Below are 20,685 nucleotides of genomic sequence, written 5' to 3'. Positions count from 1 at the left end.
TACCCCTGGGTATGCAACTGAATATACCAGCAAGAGAATGCAGAGGCAGAATCCGTTCCTTCTCCACCGCCCTGCCTCCCCCTGCAGAAGGTTCTCTGAGTCAAGGAAAAGAGAGAGGTTAGAATCTAAAAACCTTTAGAGGAGGAATAGAGGCTATTCTTTGTGTTCTTATCAACCCAGTATAAACCCGGAGAATGAGAAATGATAGAAGGAAAGCATAATATTATTTACTCTGACAGTTTCGATAATGAGACTACAAGAAACTAGGGAACTTAAGCCCCATCACCTCTTTCCTAACTGGGCTCTTGAAGACAGAAGTTCAGCAAGTCTCCCCAGGCCACACAGCCATGGAGGGGCCCAAGGATGGCTAACAGGCCCTGTGAGCCTGAGAATGAGGCACAGACAATCTTGCCTCCACTGCCTGCTTTCCATGACAGGAGAAGGACCTGCAAGGTTACAAAATGGAAGAGACTGCCTAGGAGAGCAAGCCACTGTGTCCACCTGGCGCTTGCAGGGGTGTGGAGCAAGGCGACTTTGCAGCAGAGACTGCAGGTGGACTCACAGTTCAGAAGAAGCTGTTGGGTAGATTCTGCCTGAGCTCAAAGCAAGGGACTTTAGATTACACAGCCAAGTTTGTTACTGTGCAAATTTATCCCACAAAAACCACCAATCCAAACTCCCGGTTAAATCTGTCCAGTGCTAAGAACATTTTACAAGAACATAACATCATGGGCCAGCAATATCTGAGCACTTTTCTAGCCTGTTGCTGAATTACCGACCAACCCTCGTGTGCCTACGTCCTCATCTGTAGAAGAGATCTTTCTATAAATTATCCTACTTGCCAGAGGCAACGACAATTAAGTTATTCAGAATGAACCCTAATTATTCAATCTTCTCTTTCCTGTAGCAATTTTTCTTCTTTGCCTGGGACCTTAAACCTGAGGGTCAGAACAAAAAAAAAAGGAGACTTGGACCATGTATCACTATTCTATCTTCCTACTGGTTATCTTAAAACTAATTACTAATTATAACTCATAATCAGATTTTCTCTAGAAATTCATTTTTAGGGATGAGAAGAAAAGTAACCAAGTGGCTAGATGATTAAAATGATTGTTAATTTTGCCTGGGGTAAATTATGTATCTTTGAGTGCAGACTAAAGAATTTATCATAAGTATTCATGCTATATTTTTCTTAAAAGGATATGGAAATAGATACTTTTTTCTCAAAAAAAACACATAAAGCTAAGCAAGAATAAAAATTTGCCTGACTTTATTGTTCATAAAGCTGGCATGCATTAACTGAGCACTCACTATCTCAGGCACAGCAGATAAAAGAGGAACCAAAATGGACAAAAATTCTTGCCATCATGATGGAAAATAAACAAAACAAATAAATATAGAATGTTTTAAAATATAAGTGTGAATGAAGAAAAATAAAGTACGAAAAAATGTGTGGGAAGATTGGGATACAATTTTAAAGTGGTGGCCCGAGAAGGTTACATCTGAGTAAAACAGGAAAGATATGATGGAAAAAGGCATGTGGATATCTAGAGAGAAAGCTGTTCCAGGCAGAGGAATAGCAAATGCCAAGAGCCTGAGGCAATGACCTGCCCTAGACTTCACCAGTCTCCTGCACAGTCCTACGTCAGCAGCCAGGCATGCTGGTGTCCCAGATTCCCTTGCATACTTCATCTTGTCTGCCCACACATGTTTTTCTCTGATCCACCCATTCCTCTGTTCAGACCCTTATTTTTCCTAGTACTTGCACAGCTGTGTAAGTTCCTATTGTCTTATGCCCTAATAATAATGGTGGTTCTGTTTCCCTGATTGAACCTTGACTTTTACGTAGCCTCATACTTCAAAATTCAAAAGTCACCAAAGTGCATTGTAATGTAAGGGTTAATTCTATCTGGCCTGCTGTCTGGCTGAAGTACCTGCATGACACTGATCCTTGGTCAAGAAGCAAAATGTACTGATTCACGTGTTGTGCTGTGACCATGGGTCTGAGGAGCTGGCGGCAGTTTGTACCAGGTTGTCAGCATTGTTTATTGATAACAGAGGGATTCATGACTTATACCTGGTCTCATTGAGACCTCCAGTGGGCTCTTGTTGGTGCTGGTTACATAGTAAGAAATATGCCTACCTGACGGCAAGGTATAAGAAGCCCCAGCCAAGACTCTTGGAGTTGTTCTAAGTTGTTCTTTTTATGTCTTGACTTTTGGACTCGGAGTCATCTCCAAGTGGTTCTCTGCATGTCAGTGGTTCCTGATTCAAGAGAGAAAAACATGTCTGATATGATCCTACAGAAGGAGGACAATTAGAACTTGGACTTGCCTCTCCAGACTCCTTGCTGGGTGGCATCCTTTAGCTATGATGTCTTTTCTTTAATTCTGTAACTAAATTGAGTCCTTTTCTTGCAATAAATTGTAAATTAATAAACATTGCCATTTGGGGTCCAGTGAGTCTTCTTCAGCAATGGAACCAGTCTCATTGCTACTATTACTGCACACGTGCAGTGAAAAGTCTCCCACCCATCTTTGTCACCCAGCCAACAGATTTCCCTCCCTGGAGGAAACTAGTGTCATAAATGCCACGTGAGTCCTTCAACAGATATTTTATGCATATTTAAGCAAATTCATATAAGTAAATATTTCCCCCTATTTTACACAAATAGAGGAATTTTGTATACACTGTTTTGTCCCTTGTTTTATTCAAGTCATATTTTAGAGAGTTTTAATTTTCCTGAAACTTATTTGATAAGTTACAAGATCTGTCCTTATATAAAGACCAAATTTCTTAAATGCAATCATTCTTGGTCCCAGTTTTGCAACTTTGTCATATGCCCATATAATATATATGAGCCTGAGACACAACACTGATGGTCAAAAAAAGTCACATCATATTGTTTTGGTTTGTTTTGTTTTTCCAATAAAATTAACACCTCTTCTAAACTCCCTCAACAGGGTTATGAAATTTTTCAATCCCAATCATGTTTGGCATGGAGAGGTCCCTTCCTTTTCCTAAGGTTGTATGAGAATCCCAGGGGATTACAAGATGGAAAAGTGGTAGGAGGTTCCACCCTGTGTCCATGGTGGTGGTCACTGTACTGCATACATAGTTGTCAGCAACGCTGGGCTTCCTATGTTCCTTGGTCTCTGGATACTCAGCATTCCCCGACAGAGGTCCTTTTCACCTCTGAGAAAAGGTTGGGCCAGTCCCTTGTCGCTACTCTCAGAGCCACAGCACCCCCCATTCACCAAACCCCATAGTCAAGAGTACTGTGTGCAAGAGGGCCATGGTCTCCTTATTATTGTTGTTGTTTTTTTTACCACTCTCTGGGGAAAAATATAAAAATCTGTGTTTACTTTTCTCTCTAACTCTCTCTTTTAAGGATCTGGTCACTTTACCTCCTGTAGTCCTTGGAGGCTTCACCTTTCTTGGATAATCTATGCTAACATCCCTCAGTGGGCATGAAATGCAAAAGCTGTTTGGTAACTCGCTTCCCCCACTGCACAGTCCTGTCCTCATGAGCTAAAGTCTCCAGAAGTGATTTAATAGCATTTAAGCTTAAGCTGTTCTGCTGTTTCCAGCACCACAAAGGAAATCAGTCAGAAGGCTTTTTTTCTATACCTCCTGTTAAGTTCCCTGTCTCTAGTGGCAGAATAATCATAAATCTGGTCCTGAGCCTTGGACATCAGCCACCCTTCACACTGTGTCTCCCTTCTGCTGACTCCATTATGTTGGGTTTCAAAGGTTCTAAATAGATTGTTCCAGAGGATCTGGAGTTGAAAAGCATTTAAAAACATTGACTCCTGCAGTATCAGGGTTTGGTTTTCTTTAAGCACAGCTCCCATCTTCCCTGGCACCTTCAAGATCCCCACCCCATTCCCACCTCCTCAAGAAACAAACAGAACAACAAAGTTGTTCAGCAACTTCTTTAGACTTTAGAAGGGTTTGTTTGAAATGGGGAAAACATATAACCTATGAAATAAATTCTTTCTATTTTTGACAAGAATTTTTCCAATTTCAATTTAAATTTATCACAGTATGTCTATATCGTTTTAAATCAACTTTAGCAAAACATGATTGTAATAGGTTGAATAATGGTCCCCAAAATATAAAGTTCTAATCCCTGGAATGTTACTTTATATGGCAATGACTTTGCAGATGTGATTAAGGATCTCCACACTGGGAGATTACCCTGGATTGTCCAGGTGGGTGCTAAATGCACCCACACGTACCCTCATAAGAAGAAGCCAGAGAGAGATTTGATCACACACACAGGAAGAAACATGGGGATGGAGCAGAGAGAGATTTCAAGATGCTGGCCTTAATGATCAGACTGATGTTGCCACAAACTAATGAATGCCAGCAGCCACCAGAAGCTGGAAGAGGCAGAGAACAAATTCTCCCCTACAGCCTCTGGAGCGAGCACGGCCCTGCTGAGACGTCCAATGCCCAGCGATGCAGATTTCAATTCTGTTGTTTTAAGCCACCAAGTTTGTGGTAATTTGTTATAGCAGCCACAGGAAACTAACACAATAATAAGATACCATTTAAAATAGAGGCATGCTTTAAAATGTGGTCATTTGAAGATGTAAAGTTGAGGAGAAGGATTTAAGATTGCTACTAAAGAAAAATCACGTTTTCCAGCATCCTAATTATGCCCCAGAAAAGCTTTCTCATATGAAGAACTAACATTTGTTGGGTGCTAACTATGTACCAGGTCCCATATAACATACATTACCTTGCTCAATCCACACCAACAATATAGGCACATAATTATGCTCATTTGCTGAGAAGGAAACCAGCTTTGAGTGGGAGTACATTGCCCTCATCACACAGCTGTTGGGGGCATTTCCTGAAAAGCATCTTAGGGAATCTGTGCAAAAAATTATACTGTCATCTACAGAGTGGCTGGCTTTCTTTACATAGTAATGGTTTATAATTATACAAACTTACTTTGCCTTGAAGCTGCCTCACATTCTAAGACTTTATAAAATGTCGTGATAACAAGATCTCTTTAGCTTTTTCTCTAATTATTGCCAGGAATTGTTTTGTGTAAAGTTATTTTTTTATTCCAGGGTGTTAACCTCAAAAAGTTGGGAACAGTAATCAAATAATGAATAAAAATTAAATGTGGAAGTCCTATGTGAATCAGACTAAAAAATATTTTGGAGGAAACTTTAAGAAAGACTTGAATAAATGAAGTGATAAACCAGATTTCTTATTAGAAGAAAAATATTGCAAATATGTGATTTTCTCAAAATTAATGTGTGCCTATAATTTAACACCATTTAAAAATATAAAGGAGTTTTTTGACAAACTACAAGATGATCTGAAAATTTAACTTGAAAAATAAATGGAAATAAACAACCGAGAACATTTTGGGAAAGATCAATAATTGAGGATTTGCATGATCAGATAACAAAAATTATTAAAATTTTACCACAAATAAATGTTTATTATTGGTGTTTGAATAGACAGAACGATGGAACAGAAGAGAAACGTCAAAAGTGAACTCAAGTACATATAACAATTTAATTAATAATCAAGCTGCTATTTAAATGAGTGAGAGAATGATGAATATTGCTTTAACAACTGGTTACATATTTGGAAAAATATATGAAGTTATAAATCTATCTCACAACGTTATCTGAAATAAAATACATTAAAGAGTTATATGAATAAACACACAAAAGAATTGGAAGGAAATACTGGTAAATGTCTTGCTTCAGGGTAGACAGGGCCTTTGTAAACTACAAGTGAAGGAAGCATTCAGTAAGCATCAAATCTTGTTGGCTCTACAACACAAGCGAAGGAAGCATTCAGTAAGCATAAAATCCTGTTGGCTCCAAAATATATCTCAAATATGGCTTTTTCTCACCATCTCCATTACTGCTTTCCTAGAATAAGCTATTATCTCCTCTTGCCTGATATATGCAATCTCCTATTTGTTTACTATCTTCTACCTTACTCATCATGCAATTGATTTTCCACATTCCTTTAGGAGGGATTTTTTTCTTTCTTTCTTTTTTTTTTGCTGAGGAAGTTTTACCGTGAGCTAGCATCTGTCGCCAATCTTCCTCTTTTTTTTTTTTTTTTTTTTTTTCGCTTGGGGATGATTCACCCTGAGCTAATAGCTGTGTCAATCTTCCCCTATTTTGTATGTGGGTCGCTGCCACAGCATGGCCACCAATGAGTGGTGTAGGTCCATGCCTGGGAACCAAACTTGGGCTGCCGAAGTGAAGCATGCCAAACTTAACCACTAGGCCATGGGGCCAGCCCCAGAGGGATTTTTTTCTTTAAATGAGAGATGCTACTCTTCTGTTTAAAACATGCCTAATGTCTCCCAAATGCAACTAGAATACCACATAAAATCTTTAACATAATCTACAAAGTCCTACATGATTCTGTCCCTACCACCCAAACCCCCAATGCTACCCACCCCTTCCCTCCCCAATATCATTAAGCATCATCGAACCAGTCACACACACTTGTCTTGTTATTCCTCGGATATGCCAAGCTTGCTGCTCCTGTATTTTCTCTTCTCTCTTCCCGCAATGTCAGGAATGCAATGTCAACTCACAAGCCTGGCTCATTCTTATCCTCTCATTTTCAACTCAGATCTCAACTCTTCAGCAATGCTTTTTCTGATCACCCAATTTCCCCATACCACTATGCCCAAGTCAGCCTCTTTCTCTTTTTATCTGCTTTGCTTTCTTCAGAGCTCTTATGTTATTGCAAATTTATTTTTTGTTTCCTTCATTCACTAAAATGCCTGGCATACAGAAGCTGATGCATATATATTTGTTAAAGAAATAAACTAATATCGTAGAGAAAAGGTAGAATTTTTTAAATTCATAAAATCTCAAAATTCTATGTCAAACATCATTATAAAATTTAAGACAAGTATGATAACTTGTATGAAAGTATGAAAGATAACTTGATAACAAGTATGAAACAATATTTACAGATATAAGGAATGAATTATAGGCTTAGCATATAAATATCTTAAAATTTAAAGATGATTAGCTTCATGGTAAAACAACCATCAAAAGAAAAATTAGATAATTCACGAAAGAGTACATGCAAATAACTATTAAGGCATAGGCAAAATTAAGCTATTAACAAAAGAAATACATATTAAAATAAGAAAATACTAATCTGTCAAATTGGCAATAACTCTATAAACGATGTTCTCAATCAAATGTTCCACATATATATTATCTGTGGTTGGTTAATTTCACATTGCTTATCTGGAGGGGAATTCCATTCATTCACACACCTACCACATGTTCATTAAACACCTAGCTCTCTGAGAGTCACCTTTTATGTGATCAAAATTTAATAATGAAGAAAATCGAAAATGTTCTGGCACTTAACTACAGCATACATTGTAGTTAAGTGAGACTAACACCAAACAGATGAACATAAATAAACAGGAAAATATGTATACAGGGAATTAAATGTTGGCATGTGACAGAAAGTGATGTGAGTGGCTACCTTAGATTGGATAGTCAAGGAAAGCCTTTCTGAAGAATTGTCATTTAGGCTGAGAGCTGAATGACTAGCCCTGCGTAGAAATCTGGCTGGAAGTACAACTTTGCAAAGATTGAAGTGAGATTCTTCCTCTTGGAAGGAACTGCTCATACAGGGGTCTTAAGTTATGGAAAATCTTAATATATTAACAACAATGAATAGATATTTCTCCAAAGACATACAAGTGGCCAACAGGTGTATGAAAAGGTGATCAACATCATAAATCAACAGGGAAATGCAAATCAAAACCACAATGAGATATCATCTCACACCCCTTTGGATGGTTGTTACTTAAAAAAACAAAAGATAACAAGTGTTGATGAAAATGTGGAGAACAGTGAATCCTTGGGCACTGTTGTTAGGAATGTAAATTGTTACAGCCATTATGGAAAACAGTATGGAGGTTCCTCAAAAAATTAAAAATAGAACTACCACATGATTCAGCAATCCCTTTTCCTGGTATTTATCCAAAGGAATTGAAATCAGGATCTCAAAGAGATATCTACATTTTTCCATGTTCATTGCATCATTATCCACAAGAGCTAAGATATGGAAACAACATAAATGCCCATGGATGGATGAATGGGTAAAGAAAATGTGGTATAAACACACAATGGAATATTATTTAGCCTTAAAAAAGAAGGAAATCCAGCCATATGCAACAACATGGATGAACCTGGAAGTCATTATGCTAAGTGAAGTAAGTCAGACACTGAAAGAAAAATACTGTATGATCTCGCTTATATGTGGAATCTAAAATGTCAAATTCATAGAAACAGAGAGTAGAATGGTGGTTACCAGGGGCTGGGAGGAGAGGGAAAGGGGAAATGATGGTCAAAGGGTACAAAGTTTCGGTTATACAAGATAAATAAGTTCCACAGATCTACCATATGGGATAGTGCCTATAGCTAACAATATTGTATTGTATACTTAAAGTTTGCTAAGGGTGTAGATCTCATGCTAAGTGTTCTTAACACACACACATACACAAACACAAATATAATAATAATAAAGGGGGTTGGAGGAAACTTTGGGAAGTGATGGGTATATCTACGGCCTTGATGATAATGAGGGCATCACGAGTGTATACTTACCCGTAAACTCACTGAATTGTATACGTTATATATGTACATCTTTTTACGTGTCTCTCATACCTCAATAAAATGGTGTTTAACAAAAAGAACAAGAGAGCTAAGGTGCATGATAGGTTGATTGATACTTAATGAAGTCAGAGAGATAAACAAGACCCAGGTCATGTAGGGCTTGGTCCACTAGGGAAAGATCATATTTTATAGTAGATGAAATGTGAAGAAAATGGGAAGTTTTAAGCTGGAGAATAACATACTTAATTTACGCCTTTAAAAATTACCGTGGCTGCACTGCAGTGAGTTGGAAAGTGATTAAGGAAGAAGAAAAGTAGCACCACCAATCAGGGGGTAGAAATCCAGGGAGGTGCTAACAACTGGATTAGTGGTGGTAGGAGAAGCGTGTAGAGGTAGATGCATTTGGAGTATTGCTTTGGAAGTACAATTAAAAGGACATGCTGATAGATTTACAGGAAAGGAAGAAAACACTTAGATTTTTGCCTGGAGACTTCCTCACAGGAGACAATGGACCAGTTGACTGGAGAATGGATAGACTGGCAGAGAGCCCTGGGATGCTAGTGAAAATGACTGTGCGTGTAGACCAGGCCAGAAACTGGCACATTTCAGATATTGCCAGTGTGAACAGGCTGGAGTCTTCCCCAATGCTGTGATGCTAACCAAGTCTACAGAATTAAGTCATCACTCAAGGGAGAAGGAGAGTGAGGGGAAATCCGCTGGGCTTGAAATGGATGAGTTTATACTGAGTTCCTGAAAATTACATTGTCTACCGTCAGGCAGATGGAGACTTGAAACAGAAGCTCAGTTATAGAAAACTCAATTGACATATTTTTAATTGCCATGCTGAGTCTGTAATTCCTCTGTGCCCTGCACTATGGTAGCATATCTACATGTTATCTCATTTAATCCTTACAGGAAACAACCCGAGATTATTCCCATTTCATCGATGAGACTCTTGAGTCTCAAAGGGGTTATATAATTTGCCCAAAATCATGCAGTTTGAAGGGAGAGGGCCAAGATTACAATCCAGGCAGGACTGAATCACAAGTCCACGTATTTTGTCCCTGTGCAAAACCTCCACGCGTGCTCCCTCCTCACGCCATCTCTTATTGGGGAGTTGACTCATCAGGAATTAATGGAAGATGATTACTTCCTCCTCTGCTAGCCCTGGGGGCTAAAGAACATTCTGTTACTAATATCTGGGTGCTTTCTGGTAAGCAATCTCTTTTCCTGTAGAATAGAGAAGAATAATCCTTTTTCCACAGAATTTAAAAGTTAGAGCAATGCAGCTTCTGCTGTCAGTCACCCTCCCCTCCTTCCGCTGCTTTCCCATATTTGTGTCAGATGACAATCTTGCTTTTCAGTTGATTGAAAAAAGTGAAGAAAACAGAAGAAAGTTTCCACAGGCACCTACCACCACACCTACTGGCCCACGTGCACTTGGACCCAGCATTCCCCTTTTACCGTCCTAGAGGAGGGGTTTGGTTTCAGGAGAGAAAAGGTATTGAGCAGCCTCTGAGCATGAGAGAGTAGATGGACTAAGGAAGTTGTGTGTGTGTGTGTGTTTATGTGTGTGTAGTGAGTTGTCTGTGTGTGTGGTGTGTGGTATGTTTATGTGTGATGTGTGATATATGTATACGTGTTTTTGTGTGGTGTGGTATGTGTGGTGTGTGGGAGGGGTTGTAGTGTGTGTGGAGATTGTTGAATGTTTATGTGTGTTACAGGGTTTGTATGTGTGTTTGTGTGTGGCATGTGTGCTTGTGGGTGTGGTGGTGTGTGTGGAGGGAGAGGGAGGTGTTGGCAGCATTAATTGCTCATTTGAGGTGAGTTACCATGAAGTTAAAGTGAGCTGGTCACTATGGTGGAATACCCTACTCCAGTTGAGCTCAGCTGCACAACTGCAAGCAGTGTAGACAAGTTGTATTTAACCAGGGCTATGGCTGAGTAAAGTGAGAAGGATAGTAAGAAAGAAGGACAGGGAGTTGAGTACAAATTCAGCGTCTTGATTATAAAAATGGACTTTACATCATTTCCACCCTGCCCAATGTGGGAGATCAAAATTTGGCCACCCTGAAATATATCTCTTTACCTTGATTGTTCTCTCTGAAGGACGTTTGACCTCCCCCACTAACTGCCTAAAGAATTTGACATGGTGGCTCCTTCCTGGAACAGATCTTCTATCATGATGGCTGTAAAGATAATGTAAAATAGATGTTACAATGGGAGGGGCTCCAAGCCCCTTTTATCAAAAACTCTGTCTCTCCCTGACCACATTATCTATAGATGACCCCGAAAAGAATTGTCCTCCTGCCCTCTGAAGTCCCAGGCCACTACCCACCCCCAACACGCTCCTCGCCTTTAGCTGCAATACTTAAGCAAGCAGCTTAGACAGAGGGACGAGTTGCTCATTTCTGAGTTTCTCCCATGTATACATGTTATTAAACTTGGTATTATTTTCTCCTGCTAACCTGTCTTGTTAATTATTTGGCCAGCCATAAGAACCTTAAGGAAAAGGGCAGAGGGAGATTCTCCCTCTTCCCCCGACACCAATAACCAATATATCCTCATTCCCAACTGCTTTCCCACTTGCTCAGTCCACTGCAGACACACTGGCCTCCATGATATGCCTTAAACACTCTGGGCCTGCTCCCACCCCAGGGCCTTTGCACTTACTTTTCCCTCTGCCTAAAAATCTGTGGGGGTTCCCTCTTCCTCCTCCTCAAGTCTTCACTCAAATATTACATGCTGCTGAGGCTTTTCCTGGCCTCTCTATCTGAAATCCACTCCTCTATTTTTTTTTTTGGTGAGGAGGATTGGCCCTGAGCTAACATCTACTGCCAATCCTCCTCTTTTTGCTGAGGAAGATTGGCTCTGAGCTAACATCTATGCCCATCTTCCTCTACTTTGTATGTGGGAAGCCACCACAGCATGGCTTGATGAGCATCCATGCCCGGGACTCCAACCTGCGAAGCCTGGGCCTCTGAAGCAGAGCATGCAAACTTAACTACTACGCCACCAGGCTGACCCTGGAAATCCACTCCTCTTGACATTCCATTTCTCTGCTTTATTTTTTCCATTAGACTCTACCACCTGAGTATACAATTTTTGTCTTTTCATCTTATTCATCCTCTTGATTTATTTTTTCAATGTAAGCTCAATCAGAACAGGGATATTTGTATGTCATTGACATATCTTCAGTCCCTAGAATAATTCTTTGCACAATTTTTCCTCCTTACAGTTTATCTTTGCTCCACATGGTCACTTAATAAATCAATAAATATTTGTTAACAAATGAAGACATAAATGAATGAATGGACAAATGGATGAAATTTAAGCTGAATAAAGGAGTTAAGACATGATGGGAGCAAAGGATGGTGAAAAAAGTGAGAGGTTTAATGGCTCAAGGGCCCAGTGGGGAGATGAGACTTGTTGACATTGAGGTACCAGAAGGATTGAGTTGGGAAAGATGGAGGGTGCTACCACAGAGCAGATGCAGTTACAGGTAGTGACAAGGTTTCTAAGGTGTGATTACAGGAATGAGAGACTGAAAAGGAAAAGGTACAAGCTTCTTCGAGGAGAGGGGGTGAAGGAACGTATTGTGTGAATATGGACATCACCAAGAATGATGACAGGCCCAGAGTTGGAGAGAATGGCAGTGAGACAGCAGCTAAAATCTGCAAAGAAGGAGGGAAAGTGACCTTAGGTCAATAGAGATTTTTTTAAGGAGGGAAGGTGCCTGGTAAGGCTAATAACATGAGGTTAAGAGCTTTGAAGGGGGATGGAGAGGGAATGGTTTGGAAGTGGCCATGTGGAGCAGAAAGAATGGAGGAGGACGAAGGTTCTCCACGGCTGTGTCTTCAGGGTTTCCCTTAGAACGTCTCCCTGTTTAGGACCTGAGATCTCAAGTTGGTTGCAATTTCTGTGAAAAAATAAAGAAACACGGTGCTATTTGTATCCTCGCTATATAAAGAAGTTCATACCAGAGATGACATAGAGATAGAGATGAACTAAGAAAAAAAGAGATTGACATAAACTCCCAAATCTTAACAGTGTTTCAGGCCTTAGTGATGTTTTCCTTTTTAAATTTAAAAAATGTATATAGTTGAGGTATTTTCCAAATTTCTAATAATAAACGTATCGCTTTTTAATCAGAAGACAACCCACAGAACATGTTGCTAAATAATCATTGCGATTTTGTATCAAAGCATTCCTTTTTATCTTCTTAAGCAAATGCAAACCATCCAGGGTTGTGTGCAATTCACTTTGCTGCAAAGTGCAAGCTTCTTTATGGTATTTCTAGACACCTACTTCCTCACCATGTTTTTCTCTATTATTTTTGTTTGATGCTACCTTAGTGCAATTAAATGTTGAAAACCCCATTAGACTTTCTGGAGAGCTTCCAGAGGGCCACTGTGCTATCCTCTGTCACCATGCTGTCCCATCCTGTGGCACTGGTACTTGCATGCTTTCAGGTTGAAAAAATTCCAAGACCATTATCAAGTTCTACCCAGAGCTGCTAACTCTAGTGACACCTTCTAAACCACTTTGCCATATAGGCAATTTGGTGTATTGCCCTCCATCACCTTGGTTCCATATCACCACCACATAAAATAAATTAAAAGTTAAATTGAGCTCTCTTATTAATTAACAAACACCGCCAAGTTCTGGTCCCTGCATTTTAAGCTGAGGGACCTACTGATTCAGCAATTAAACCCACAATAAAATAGAGATGTTAAGTTAATACGTACCATGAATATGAAGTGTCTTATAATTAAAATAATTTTTAAAATACACTCTTATTCTGCCATCAAACTAATTGAAAACTATTCACCGTCATTAGAGTATAGATTTAAAATTGAATACTGACTCTTGTTTTCCGTTCATTAACTTAAACTAACTAAAATGTTTAGTATGCACAGCACATAATTTAGGAGATCAGGGTAATCAAAATTGTCATCTACTGCTGGGAGAAACTTGTCCTTTCTCCTTTTAGCCTTCTCTTGCTCTAAAAATATGTGCAATTTGAAGCCTGTGAAAGGTACAAACATGTTGACCAGATTGTGGCCAGTGGAAGGAATTTAACATTTAAATGGCGCACTCATTTCTCTGCTTGCGTTCTACAAAAAAAGCCTTTTCAAATTTTATTTAAAAAATGTTCTGTTTAAATATGTTATCTACTTGAAATTTGCTTTGCTGCCAAAAAAATGAGGTGATGTTTTTATGAAAGAATGAGGGTGTTATGATACAACCAGAAAGGAACCTAATCTGTAAAAACCTGTATTCAATAAAACAGCAACTTCTTCCCTTTGGATGGTATGTAGTTTGGCTTCGATGCAGTTAATTCAAGAAATCGAGTTTCTCCCCTCCTAATTGACAGTGATTCATTGTACAGCCCCATGACAACCGGACTGGGCATTTTCACCCCACTTGATAATTAGAAATGACCACAATAACACTGCAAATTAGATGTTTGCTACTGAATGCAAACTAGAGAGTCTACCAAAATCTAAGACCAGGAAGGACACTGTCCACCCAGCGAATCAAGTGTGTGCCTTCCTGAACAAGAGAGAGAAATAATCCAGCAAATGTTATGAAAGATGGCAATTTCCAGAGAAAAGGTTAAATTTTATCCACAGGAGCCCTGGAGAGAATGCATGGGCATTTTTCCTCAATACTGATCTTGAGAAGAATAGACAACAGCAGCCACCCAACAGATGGCTTCCCAGGATTCTGGAAATGAAGTGACCATAACAGGACTGAATCAAGAAAGTGGGTGGTTCATTGCCCTGGGGAGGACACAGGAGGTGCTGACTAAGGGAAAGAAGTGTGGAGGAGGAAAAATAATTTTCCATCTATCTTTCTAGGTTCTTGGCTGAGACTATCCTGTAAAAGACAGATTAAGAGGAGAAAAACAAACAGAAGCTTAATAACATGTATACCTCCCGTATACCCGGGAGATATCCAGGAAAACTCAGGAACTCCTTGAAATGGCCCAAGCCACCATCTTAAATATCATCTTCAGCTAATGACAAAGAAAGATGAGAGGCTTTCAGGCAAAGCCCAGTAAATGAGGGCATGGTTGCTATGCAGATTTGAGTCTCTGCCCTGGCTATGTGACCTTGCAGATTTTCTGAAAGGCAATTCCTAATCACTCTGTTGATAAGAGATGGGATCAGTTAAACTGGTCCTGGAGGGCCTGTGGTTACATGGGGATATGGTAAGTGCAAGAACTTATCTTCCAAGATTTTGTACATGTGTTGAAAACATTAAGGGATCAACTAGTCATGAGCAAGGTGAACAGATATGCAGACCGAGGTCTACCGGGGTCTCTTGGTGTCCATCAGCAGTTCAACTGGTCAGTATTTGTACATATGCTATGTTCAGAGACCAGTTTCCTCTAGGCACTGACCAAGAGGGCCTTAACATTCCCCTCAACTTGACTAAACTTTAGACAGGATTCTTCCTGCCTCTAGGCCCCTGACCTCCCTCTCACCTCAGCCCTTATAGAATCCAGTGGGCTTAACCACAGAGGTTTCTCTCTCTCTTTTTCAGAGCATTTACTTTAGAAAACTTGTAATTATTAAATTTTTTATCTGTTCCTTTGAGGTGTACATTGTTTTAATTTAAAAAATTTTTTAAAAGCCTCTCACCAGTTTTATAAGCCAGGACTGTCTTTCTCAAGGACCTAGGAGCCATCCCTTTGAGATGTAATCATATGGGAAGATAGTGCCTTTATCTCCCAGTCTCCATGGTAGGGTTGAATCCTAATTCAGTGGGGGCCTTGCTCCAAGTTGTAGATATACCTCCATCTAGTGACTAGGAGAAAGTTCACTTTTCCTTTGGGTAAAGCCAATTACCAAACACAGATGGACTATGGTACCCTACCCCAGCTCTTAAAAACTCTCCTGCCCTTTGTTTCAATGGAGCTGAAACTTGGTCTGTGTACCCAGACCTTGTCTGTGCTCTTGCCTCTACTGCTGTCAGTAGTATAGGAATAAAATCAATTTTTGTCTGCTCATCCTGTCCAGTGCCATTTTTCTTTACCAATACACACATAGGCCATAAGTCCTCTTGCGTGACTGGTGGAGGGAGAGAGGGGAATCCCCAGAGAACAAATGACTGTAGCATCGTCATCAACCTTGGCAAATAGGGATTTGTTTTTTAATTTGAAAAATAAAGCAACATGGCCTTTCTTGCACTTGAGTATTATCGAGCAATTTACAATCTTTACGTACAAGTCTTATTGATGTATAGTGAAGACATCAAAAGACAAAAACTAAGACGGGATTCAACACAGCAGATGAACACATGTCAGATATTTTAAAAAATATTGCTTTATGTTCTTACGCTCCATTTATAGTGGCTAATATTCTTTTGAACTTCAGCATAATCAGTATTAAAAGTATGAATAGACTGACACAGCACTTAATACGAATCAAAGCAAACTGAACATATAATTAAGGACTTCCATAATATTCTATCGGTCTCTGCTTGTTCTGTAGTCTATAAGTTTATGGGAAATATATTCCATGAGCTGATACGGTGGAGTCTGGGGATGAGATATTTAATAGCATTACTGAGGAAGCATTATGTTGAGTCACTATGGGAGACCCGTTTTCAAAAACTGAGCCCCAAAGGAGCTTAAAATGGCCCCTATACCACCAACAGGCAGAACCAAGCTCTTAGAAAGCAAACGCAGAGAACAGAGCAGAGAGTGAAAGAGAGAACATTGACAAAAGAGAGAATTTGTTTTCAGATTAGAAGGACTTTCTATTTTTCTCCCTTTGTTCTTTGGTAGTTTTGGCTGTTGTTGCTCTATTATTTGATATGATATTATTCGTGGCTTTTGGTCTTCATGTTTTACATAAGTCTTTTCTGCCTTGTTTAACGATTTTTTTCCTTAAATTCTGCCTTGTCAGATATTGCAATCATGATCATAGGCTTTGGCATTGTACACTTTTCTTCATTCTTTTATTTTTCATCATCATGAATTGATTTGTATTAGGTGTGTCTCTTGCATTCAACTTTTAATTGGATGTTGACTTTTGCTGTAATTTGAAAATCTTTTAATAAATGAGTTTAGCACGTTTCCATTGATTACCGGGAGAGATCTATTTGGTGACGTTTCTACTATATTTTTATGGTATTGCTCTTTAACAGCTTTTTAAAACCTTTACTGTACAATGAAATTGAGTTCTGATTTGTTTTGTGTTTTTTTCTAATAATTTGTAACACTATTTTCCTTTACTTCTTACATTTAGTTTTAGAAAATTATTATAGAACAACATCCTAAACATAAAAGTATTTGCATCCTTCAAATTACAGAGGCAGAAAAACATGAACTGAGTTTATTTTAAAATAGAAACCAGGTATTTAGACATAATTAAAAGGCAAACAAGAGCATTAAAGCCTGAAATCTGTATCAAATTCACACAGTTTACCCTCATATGTTAAACTTACCTAAGATGAGCCTTACCTAAGAAATCACTAGCAGATCAGAGATCAATGCACTTAATAATTTTTTGTGTGTGTGAGGAAGATTAGCCCTGAGCTAACATCTGTTGCCAATCCTCCTCTTTTTTGCTGAAGAAGATTGGCCCTGAGCTAACACCCATGTCCATCTTCCTCTACTTTATATGGGCCGCTGCCACAGCATGGCCTGATAAGTGGTGAGTAGGTCTGCACCCAGGATGTGAACCTGTGAACCCTGGGTCCCCGAAGCAGAGTGTGCAAACTTAACCACTATGCCACTAGCTGGCCCTATTAATGATTATTTTAATTGTTCATAGGCAGTTTCTTAGTAAGATAAAAGAGTATATCTATCACCACTTTAAATAAATATTTACATCAAAAATAGTCTTCTCTATCTTGATATTGCATATACAATTTAAAAATCCAGATCATGATATCTTGAGGAAGAAATTGACCAAGAATTTTAAAAACTATCATAACAAATGTTGAGCTGCTAATTTGGGGATAGTTGATGGTTGCCCACTGAGGTAGACAGAGTGATGGCCCTCAGAGATGCCCATGTCCTAATCCCTGGATAGTATGAATATGTCATATTATGTGGCAAAGGGAAATTAAGGTTATAGGTGGAATTAAGGTTGCTAATCAGCTGACTTTAAGATTAAAGAGATTATGCTGGATTATCCCTTAGGCCTAATGTAATCACAAGTGTCCTGGGAAGATGGAAGAGGGAGGCAGAATAGTCGGTGTCTGAGCGATACAATGTGAGGAAAACTTGAACGGCTGTTGTTGGCTTTGAAGATGAAAGGAAGGCATAAGTCAAGGAATGCTGGAAGGCTCTAGAAGGTAGAAAAGGCAAAAATATATATATATATATATTCTCCCCTAGAGCCTCCAGAAAAATACACAGCCCTGCCAAAACCTTGCTTTTAGCCCAGTGCAACTCAGTTCAGACTTCCGTCCTCCAGAATTGTAATATAATAAATTTGTGTTGTTTTAAGCCACTAAGTTTATGAAAATTTGTAATAGCAGCAAAAGGAAACTAATACATCCATTTTTGTAAATATACGTGCGTCCACCTCAACGACACTTACAAACTCAATGTGACTTTTGGAGTTTATCTTAAAAGGTGAATACACACATTCTCAAACTGGAACGTTATAATTAGCATTATTCCCAACGCTCAGTGAACTCAAAAATACTTTGAGGCTCAGTATATCCAAAGTGATATAAAAATATTTAACTCTAAATATAAAAATAAATTTGTATTTAAATATAAAAATATTTATCTATAAGTAATATTTTTAAACAGACCTTACCATCTTCTATACCATGTACTCTTCGTAAATAAATGTGAAATTTAGTAAAGATTTGCTAAGTATCCATACCATAATTCCCAAAGCAGACAATTTAAACTAATAGAATTTATAGAGGAAAAATTAATGTACATGGAAAAGAAAGATGTTTGACATTTTGCTGGCTTTCAACATGCTTTGTTTTAGTCTACCATGGATATTGCTAAACCATGGAATCAAATAGAGGGTAACACATTGATTTTTCAAGTGCCACTCTTTCCCTGTAAGATACCTTGAAAAAAAGCTCATCAATAGCTGTCTGGATATTTTGCTGTGTTGAACAGACTGAGTGAATAGAAGTGACTTTAAATGACAGTCTAGTTATTTATAGGGAAGCAGATGAAAGATTTATGCTCCATTGGTATGCATCAGGTCAAGGTATAAACATTTGAAATGGTAATAGACCAAAAAGTCAAGCTTGCTGGCTTTTCATATCTTTTCATGCCATACTTATTGAGAACCCATAAACCACGCATTAAATATCTAAAACTAGACATCAAAAATATTCTAATAAACAGGACATGTCTGATTCTTCTTTATTACTAAAGGCAGCACAGTATAAATAATTCTGGAGGGACAAATTTTAGCTTTGGTTTAGCCTATATTGGATGACTTGAACATAATGAATATTTTAGCACTTTTGCTATAGTTTCTTCCATTGTCTTAAGTATGAAAAGAGGGAGAAAGAAAGAAGATGATGCTAGCAGAGCCCAGGGGCCAGGACCACCTGGTGGAACTCTAGCTGATGGGATCCAGAGCTGCAAAGGAGATGCCAAAGAAAGCAGAGAGGAAGGGAGAAAAAAATCAGTCTTCTCTTCTTCTATCCTTCTCTCTTCCTCCAATGCTTCTCATTCTCTCAATGTACCTAGAAACCAGAAGGCAAAAAAGCCTTCCTTTTCTATATTTCATTAAGATATAGAAAATAGCAGGGGAAAGGCTGAGAATTAATTTGAGAGGAAACAGAAAGGTGGTTGGCATGGCAAGCATTGTTACAACATACATAAAAAGAAGGAATTCTGCCACTTCTCCTTCCACATAGGGATGCCAACATGCAGAAGAGACAAGGTGATGTTCACATCTCATTTTATTTTCACTGATAATGACCACATCAAAAGACATTCATTGGTGTAGGTGGGGTAATAACTGCATGATTACTCATTCGGATTTGCTTGTGTAGATATATTATTTTGACTAAACAATGCTACTAGATTTTGGCCACATCTTTTAGTTACTTTTCAAATACAATGGTTAAAACCCTTATTATACGCTAACTCATCTTGTGTATTGGATGAAGAACATCACTGATTATTTTCAGACTTCTGCCTTGTTTTCATAAATGATTCATCACTTGTAGACATATCTTTGTAGTCAATTTTAAAGGTCAAATCTGTGAGTCAGAGAGGGTGATAGGGAGCCGTCTTATCATTTATTACCCATATATAGTTTTCCACATAGTAATATAAGAAATTAAACATTGAATAACAGAATTATTTTTTTAAAATTGAGATTCTCAAATAACAAAATAGCAGATTCACTACTTAAATTAGTGAAATTACATTTTATAGGCAAATTGGTTTTGATATCCATTATTAAGCTAACAATGATGGATTTTAGAAATATAAAATAACATAAATAAATAGAATTTCAGGAATAAAAAATAAGGTAGGGAACATCTTTCCTCTTTTCATTACAAGACTGTTACTGCACAAAAATGGGGGTCTCCTACCCAACGCACATAAAAAAACCAATTAATTACGGCATCAGCTTTTGGGAAAAGAAAACAGCTTTATTGCTAGATTGATCTACAAGGAGACAGGGGGCATATACCCTCACATCTGTCTCCCTGATTCAGGATTTGGGGTGAAATTTAAGAAGTTAGGGAGAACAGGCTGGCATGCAGAAATGCTGGCAAGACAAGTTTTGATTGGTGAGCTTTAAGCATTTGTGGTAAGGTTCTAGACATTTATGGTAAGGTTTTAAACATTTACGGTAAAGTGGGGAAGGAGTTTTTAACACCAGATCTTCCCGGATGACAGACCCCTCACTTGTGAGGAGAGTCTGACTTTGGTTCCATGGGAAGGAAAATCTTTGGTTCCGTGGTCATTTCAGATCAGGATTTCTTCTTCTGTGCATGCCCTGGCTACCTGACTTTGCAAATTTTCAGAAAAACAATTCTTAATCACTCTGTTGATAAGAGATGAGGTCTGTTTGAACTG

The sequence above is a fragment of the Ceratotherium simum genome, chromosome 37, assembly GCF_057802395.1.
Source record: "Ceratotherium simum simum isolate JZ-2026a chromosome 37, ASM5780239v1, whole genome shotgun sequence".
NCBI classification, from domain to species: Eukaryota; Metazoa; Chordata; class Mammalia; order Perissodactyla; family Rhinocerotidae; genus Ceratotherium; species Ceratotherium simum.
Note: the sequence above shows the minus strand (reverse complement) of the source record.